Genomic DNA, 8,393 nt, shown 5'->3' with positions numbered 1-8,393 from the left:
AACCCAGGAAAAAGGGAATACAAGTTCATTCAAGAGCTCAACTTTGATCTTCAATAAATCTTCAAAAACAATACATCTAACCACAACCCCAACTTATAACCTGTATCTGATATAAAGAATACAATGAAAGGAAAACGCTTTATACATTAACAGTTCTTATCATACTGGAAATCACAACAAACTTGTAAAGGATATAAGAGGTTTCTTCTTCTACATCAGCATCTTCAACTATCCAACCAGCAACACCATCATTGCAATTCTCCAAACATGTAGCTCGCACGAAAGCAAATCGAATAGGCAACCACCACGATCTTATCACATAAATTAACCCACAACACAAACACTACACACAATACAACCATCTGAATGACCCCTCCAAAAAGAGAGACTTATCATTAAAAATCATCCACAATACATTGCAAAGGTATCAATGAAGATTATCCCTTTTGAAGGCTTGGTGATTTTGAAAACGATCCATGGACAAGGATTCATCTACAAATGTCTTGGGAGGATTCTGAAAGAATTGAAGGCAGTACATCCTTTCCAACAAAATGAGATATCTGCTAGGCAAACAGAGGGCATGAAAGTACAAGACATCCAGTTGCTGGGAATCAATGCTCACATTGACATTCATGTACAACTTTGGAATAGATTTTGAATCATTATGGGAATGCCTATGCATATACGCCACGTACCAAGTAAAATGAGCAGTTAAGCGCACAGAAGGATCTACTGACTGAGAATATTGCTGAGCAAAATGCAGATAATTCTGATAAGCCTGACTAGCACTTATCCATTCTCCTGGAATCAATGGCCAATTGATTTGAGGTCCAGTAAAGGGAATCATTTGAACTCCAGCCTCTTCTTCGAAGAATCTTCTGATCAAAACCTTGATACCCACTAACCAACTGAGGAGGATTAGGAATAGAAGTGGTAGGAGACGGAAGAGAGACTAATGAAAGAGGATGAAGCGATGGATAGGCAAAATCATAAAATGAAGAATGGATTAAAGATGGAGTTGCTGAAAATTGAGGAGATTCTATTAAGAAAGGCATTAAAAGATAAGCAGGAAAAGTTGATAGAATGTCAGGGGATGGGGAAGGACAAGGATCGGAGGTAGAAAAACTCGATCTTCAATAAAAGAACAATGGGTAAATATAGGAATTTGAGGAGATCCTTGAGGTTGGGAAAGAAAGGGTTTAAATTACCTTTGGGTTAGATCGAAAAAGGGAAATATAAGCATCATACCTATGAGCCATTTGTTGATAATGAGTTAGGCATGGTAAGGACAGATCTAAAGCTGATCTACGATGATAGGCTTCAAAGAAAGAAGTATCAAATGAGGGTTGGTTGGAGAGATAGGCTAAAAGATCCACCCTCAGTTGGTTAATGTGCTGGGCATGAGTTGAAGCTTTGACCTGACAGTGATTCAAAATGACAGCATCAACCATAGTGTGCCATGAAAACTCAGGACACTCAGCCACCTTCGAAGAATATCCCTAGAACATCTCATCAATCCTCAACTCCAAATGTCGGACATATAGAGAAGCTTGCAATACCACATCTCCGACATACCAAGCCAGATCTTCATCATCTGGAATCAGTAAATCACCCCTCAAATACATATAGGACAGAAGCATCGTATCTGGAGTGACAGAGTCTTCAAAAACCATCCTCACTACTTCTATCAGCAAATCAGATGACCAAGCCCCACTCCATCCATCCTCTGGAATAGGTAAATCCATCGTGGAAAGTTTTATATAGAAGGACAACTTTTGTTGTTGATAATGGACAAAAAGGGAATGATATGGTGGAACATATTCTTGATACTGCTCAAAAGAAGACTATAATAAATCCATGCGAGATTGCAATCTTTCCACCTTGGCCTGAAATAAGGGACATAATGTAGCCTGTCTCTGAAGAGCTGCCAAGTCTGCAGGGGATAAAAGAGAAACTGGTTGCACAGGACTCTGTGTATTAGACCGAAACTGAGCCAATTGATCTTTGAGTTGCTGGATTTGAGCATTGCTCTGGTCTAAGATAGATGTGGCTGATTTAAACTTCTCTACTTGGGCAGCTATCACCTCAGGCAACCACTTGAGACCTAGCTTCTGCCAACTCAGCTTTCAACTTAGAGATTTCAACTTTTTGAGTATCCATGAGCTTACTCTGCTGCTCCATTTGCGTACAAAGGTCAGAGAATTTCTCCTGAGCAGAGGCTAACTCAATATTGGTCTTATTCAGTTCCTCCTTAGACAGATAAACTTCATCATAAAATGAAGAATATAATTGCTGGATACAGGCAGTCATCAAAAGTTCAATAGAACTCTAGATATCCTTGCACAGGAACGGAATAGCATCTCCTGTTACCCGACGGTGAGCAGAAGGAATAGTAAGTTCTAGCATCCCATCTCTATGGGCTTTGAAAAGATTTGGCGTCTGAAGGAATGCAGGCAAGGTGCTGCAAGACTGGGCAGGAACCGTCACTGGAACTGGAGGAGGAGGAATAGGCACTGACTCAGCCACCCTCTTGAGGCGTTTTCTCTGAATGACAAGGAGAGGAGGAGAATCATCATCCTCAATTATCACATCATCATCTTCATTATGAGACGGAGGAGGAACTTCTGGAGGATCAATTGGAGGTAAATGAACTTCCTTTGCCGGGGCAGCATGTAACAAGAAGATTTAGAGGAAGGACCCAAATGTAACATTAGTCACATTTCCTCGAGTAGCTCGGATAAAGTGGTGATCCATCTTGGAGAGAAGGTAGGTACTCCAATCAATAGTTATGCCTTTCAAAATCATTCGTGAAGCTGCAAACAACTCCTTGGAAAGATAATGAGATGGGGATTTTGCAGGCATGAACCTGTCCTGAAGGAATTGGCATACCTGTTTCCATAGGGGATTGGAAATCATGGAGACACTGACTCCTGACGTGGTAATGACCTTCTTCGGATCAAGAACATCTTGAGTTTGCTTCTGCAACAGCTTCAAAATATCGTCATTGGCGAACAACTGTCTGGCAGCAGGGACAGACTCCCCACGATTGGCAGACCAAGAGCCTTGCCTAGACTCTTCGGTGTCAGAAGAACAGTAGTGCCACAGACTGGACCAGACCTCTTACTGTAAGAGGTTAAAAACTCGTCACAAATGGTAGGATCATCTAGAACTAGTGGGAAAGAAAGGCTCATGAACTTGGACAAGCCTGCTTTAGCAACAACGTCCGAATCTAGTAACAAAGAATAATCATGTAAAGCCAAAGGAACATACTGGATGGGGGAAGGAGTACGAGAGGGCGCCATTCAGATAGTTACACACACACACCACAAACACAGACAAACAAAGAGAATGCCTGCAAAGCAACAGACGAAAACCAAGGATAAGATATCAACCAAGGTGGTAAAATGTGACTCGACCAACTATCCCCAAGCAAACCATAGCCTAGAAAAAAAAAATTGATATGACCTCTACACATATGCGATCGAAAGCTTCATGCGATGCAACATGCAAACACCCAAATCCCCGTATCAGGCAATAAAGAAAAAAAAAACTACACACCGTACCCTTAACCGTATCAAATGGACAAATCAGACCGGACATCAAGACTGGACCATAACTTGACCATCAGTGGCAACTAATAGATTTGTACGCACCCATCCCACGAAGTGAGTTCATTAAAAAGAAAAAATAAGTGCAGTAATGGAGAATTAATTTAATGAAAGGTTCATTTTAATAAATTATTAACAATGAGTGACATTTTATTAAGTGATAAACCTTGACAAGAAAACGACGATTCCTTCTTAAAATTTTAATTACAAATTATTAGGTTGGAGCGGTGCTTTAATCCGAATCCCGGACTTCGATCCCAGACTGAGGTCTCTAAATGCAAATTCATTTATTAAAAATTAAGGTGATGTGGAGCGCTTTTTTTTTGCTAGCGCGTGCTCTTGTGATGGCTAATTCATTGTTATTAAAAATATTAAGGTGCCTCTGAAGCGCACGTAGCGCGTGCTAAGTGAACGGCAAGTTGATTTTATTTTAAAAAATGTGTGTTTGGCGCGAGTGCGCATGCCATGGTGGTGTTTAGGATTCATGTTAAAAATTAAGTGTGAATTTTGGGATAGCTGACAAAATAAAAAATATAAAATGAAAAATACCTGACAATGGGTGTATATGTATGCAATGAATGCGCACTTCTCAATCCCCAAAATCTAGGTCAGCAATCCAAAAAGAAAAACCACGAACTGAAAATAATTAGACACACGACATAGCAAGATTAGTGTATATGAATTTATTTGGATGACTGATGGCTTATATGTTGTTGTTGTTTTTTTTTTAAATGTTGTGTATTGTTGACTGTGTATTTTGGTTTTTATGTGTTTTTGTTTGTTGTAATGTTTTTTTTCGTGTTTTTGTTGATCTTTTTTTGCTAGCGCGTGCTCTTGTGATGGCTAATTCATTGTTATTAAAAATATTAAGGTGCCTCTGAAGCACACGTAGCGCGTGCTAAGTGAACGGCAAGTTGATTTTATTTTTAAAAATGTGTGTTTGGCGCGAGTGCGCATGCCATGGTGGTGTTTAGGATTCATGTTAAAAATTAAGTGTGAATTTTAGGGTAGCTGATAAAATAAAAAATATAAAATGAAAAATACCTGACAGTGGGTGTATATATATGCAATGAATGCGCACTTCTCAATCCCCAAAATCTAGGTCAACAATCCAAAAAGAAAAACCACGAACTGAAAATAATTAGACACACGACATAGCAAGATTAGTGTATATGAATTTATTTGGATGACTGATGGCTTATATGTTGTTGTTGTTTTTTTTTTTTAATGTTGCATATTGTTGACTGTGTATTTTGGTTTTTATGTGTTTTTGTTTGTTGTAATGTTTTTTTTTCGTGTTTTTGTTGATCTTTGTGGTAAAATTTTGAAAATTAAACACATAAAAATGTTGAAGATTTTCAGCATCAATCCACCACGTGTGACCAAGGTATCTGGATTTTTTCAGATTTTTCAGCTTGTGTTTGGAATTAAAGAGGATTTTTCATGAATTTAGGCATTTAATGAAGCATTTTTGCCATAAAATAATAATGGAATAAATTAGCACAGCATTTTCAACTTAGAAAATATTCCAAAAATAAGCAAAGAAGTTGATGGATTTTTCAAGAATTTTTTTGCAATTAAATTGGTATTTTTACCAATTTTAATGAATTTTTTTCTCATTTTTTATGTAATTTTGAAAGAATTTTTACTTTTAGAATTTTTTGAAATTTTTTCTGAGATTTTCAGTTTGGAAAAATATTTCAATTGACTACAGAAATATTGGAAATTTTTAAAGGAATTTTTTGTAAATTTTTTGGATTTTAATTGATTTTTAATGAAGTTTTGAATTGTTAAGGGTTTTCCGGGTTTGAAAATTAAAAATTTGGGAATATATACCCAGGAATGGATTGCGTGTCAGCCACGTGTGAACAGCTGGCTGGTGCACACCACCGCACGAAAAAGCTAACGTGCGTCCTCACGCGTGAACGACTGCTAAGCGCGCACAAACCCGCACATACGACTCCACATGCACACACACACCCTGCCTGTGACAGGGGGTTGAGAAGGGGGGCTTAAGAGGGGGTGAGTGGGGGGTTTGAGTGGGGTAATGTGTGTTGGTGTGCCTTGGGGGGGAATGGGGACCTGTGTGTAAGGGCTTTGTAGCTATACCATGCCGTTGCTACCAATTGCACCTATATAGGGAGTAGTAGTGACTCAAAGCCCTGCCTTGTTTCCACTCTACGTGTGATTCCCTATGCCTAGTGGCGAACCCTCTTATGTGCGGCGTCACGAGGGTATAGTCCTCGGATGTGTCTATGTTGTCCCGCTTTTTGGATTGAATAATACAAGAGTATACCTTGAGCTCATATCGTGTTACCTTTCTGTGCCGTGTTGAGTGTGTAATGAGTGCAGGTTTATCACACTTGGTATCAGAGCGACTCTTGCTCGGAGTGAAGGAGTGCTCATGGAAGCAGGAGGAAAGATCCAGTGCCTCGAAGAGATCGAAGTCGTAACGACCCACAGCGCAATGCCCCGCGTCGTGTCGCCCCACGTCGCGTCGCCCCGGCGTGATGCCCCAACCTCGACATCCCACCATTGTTGAGATATCGAGCTCCACTCGTGATACGCCAGGGTGACCGTTGAGTACTTATGTCACTGACTTGTCAGTTGCAGACGCGGTTGGTACACCGCCCATGAATAATAGCTACATGATAGCTATCCTTATCTACTCTAGTTCGTGGCTCAGTTAGTATGCCACCTTAGTTAGTTGAGTTTGGTTTGAGACCCATACATAGGGTTCTTCTATTTCTTTGTACTTGAGTTCTTTTTGGCTTACACAACTAAGAAGAGGAAAACTGTTTTCAGCCTCCACCCTTCTGTGTCTTCCCCCATTGTGCAAGCAAGAAAGCTTCAAGCGAGACTCCTTCCTTCTCTCCCACAATCTTGACAACCATCTGAAGATGTGACGCGGCTTCCCCGCGGCATGACCCACACCACCACAGGCGAAATGCGGCTTCCCCGCATCGATACCACCACCAACCACATGGAGGACGAAAGGGAGAAGGTCACCCTCCCAACACTGGAGGAGAGGAAGAAGAGTAGGGGGCAAGAATGGAGAGTGGCCCAAGAGGAGAAGGTGGCCGGACTAGAAAGACAATTAGATGGTATGTCAGGCATGCTAGAATCAATATGGAGGAACATGCAGATGAAAGAAGAGGAGAAAGAAAGGAGGAAAAAACTAGAAGTAGAGCAGGGCTATAGAGAATGGGTGATTCAACAACAAGAAGAGGAGAAAAGACACCGAATGCAAGAGGAGATGGATAGAATGGGTAGAGAGGAGACATCTAGGAGGGCGCAAGATACAAGGAAGGAGAAGGAGAAAGTAGTAGAATTAGGAAGCAAAAAGAAAGACAAGAAGAAGGAGAAGAAGCACCATCGCAAAGAAGAGGAAGATAGCAGTAGTTCAGAAGATGAATATGGAAAATTCAAGATGCCCCAACCCGCCAAGTACAAGGGAGAGAGAGATGGATTGAATCTGAAGAAATGGATCGCAGAGGTGGACAAGTACTTAAAGTATTCACGAATTACCAAAGACAGGAAGGCGGAGGTGGTAGCCATTTACTTGGAGGAGGACGCTGCTAGTTGGTACCTGCTAGAACAAGAGCAGGGCCACACAATCTGTTCGTGGGAAGAACTCCAGGAAGAACTGAAGGACTACTTTATTCCAAACCTGGAGAAATTCAAAGTGAGAGATGAATGGAGGAACCTCAAGCAAACACAAGGAAATATGAAAGATTATGTCAGCAAATATAGGCAGATCATGCTGCAGCTACCAAACATGGATACAGACACTAAGCTACATGGATTTTTGTTTGGGATGCAAGAATGGGCTAGAAGAGATGTGGAGAGACAGGAGCCAACAAGCTTAGCAGAAGCCATGAGAATGGCCGAACGACTGGTGGACCTGGAAGGCAGAAGAACAGCACAAGGGAATCAAAATAGGTTCAACAACAACTTCAACAACACCTTCAACAACAACAACTCATGGAACTAGAGGCCCAATGCTCCTAGAGGGGCATTCACAGATACGAGCCAAAACACCACTACCACCACGGCCGTATCACAAACCGCATTAGTACCAAGAGGAGCAACAGGAAGATGGGGAAACAATCACTACAGGCCAACCCCTAGCACATCATATGGGCCCGTAGGATCAAATACATCATGGTGGAGACCCCCAGGCCCTTCCATCGGCATCAGATGCTTCAAATGCAGGGGTCCACACTACCAAAACAGATGCCCAATAGAAGATACAGCTTCATCGAGTGGATCAAGGATGAATGCAACTTGTGCATATGGAGGAGAAGAATTACAACCACCGCGTATCCAGGAAATTCCAAATGGAAGTGAAGAAAGCATGGACCACCCAAGGGTAGGGTCAGTTAGTGCCCGACCCCAATGCATGGCAGCCAGGCAGTCTACCATCTATACATCAAAGGCCGAATGGGCGAAGGAAATCAACCTATCATGGTGGACACAGGAGCAACACACAACTTCATGATACTAGAGTGTGCAACAAAACATGGATTGAAGCTATCAAAGGCCCCAGAAGGATTAACAGTAACATTTGCACAAGGAGAAGCCAAGGAAGTAAAACAAGTCTTTGCATTCCAAGTGGAAGCCGACAAGTGGAAAGCGAAACTCAACTTCTTAGTAATCCCCATGGATGATTTTGAAGTGATATTGGGCTTAGAATTCTACGACAAGTATGTCATTGCAATGTTTGATAAGGGTGTGAATGAAATTATGCTAGATATGCAAGGAGAAGGCGTCAGAGTGCCATGC

Source organism: Lygodium microphyllum, chromosome 3 (assembly GCF_053477565.2).
Source record: "Lygodium microphyllum isolate KBCC chromosome 3, Lygodium_microphyllum_v1.1.10, whole genome shotgun sequence".
Lineage (NCBI taxonomy): Eukaryota > Viridiplantae > Streptophyta > Polypodiopsida > Schizaeales > Lygodiaceae > Lygodium > Lygodium microphyllum.
The sequence above is the reverse complement of the archived record's forward strand: the minus strand, read 5'-3'. Positions refer to the sequence as shown.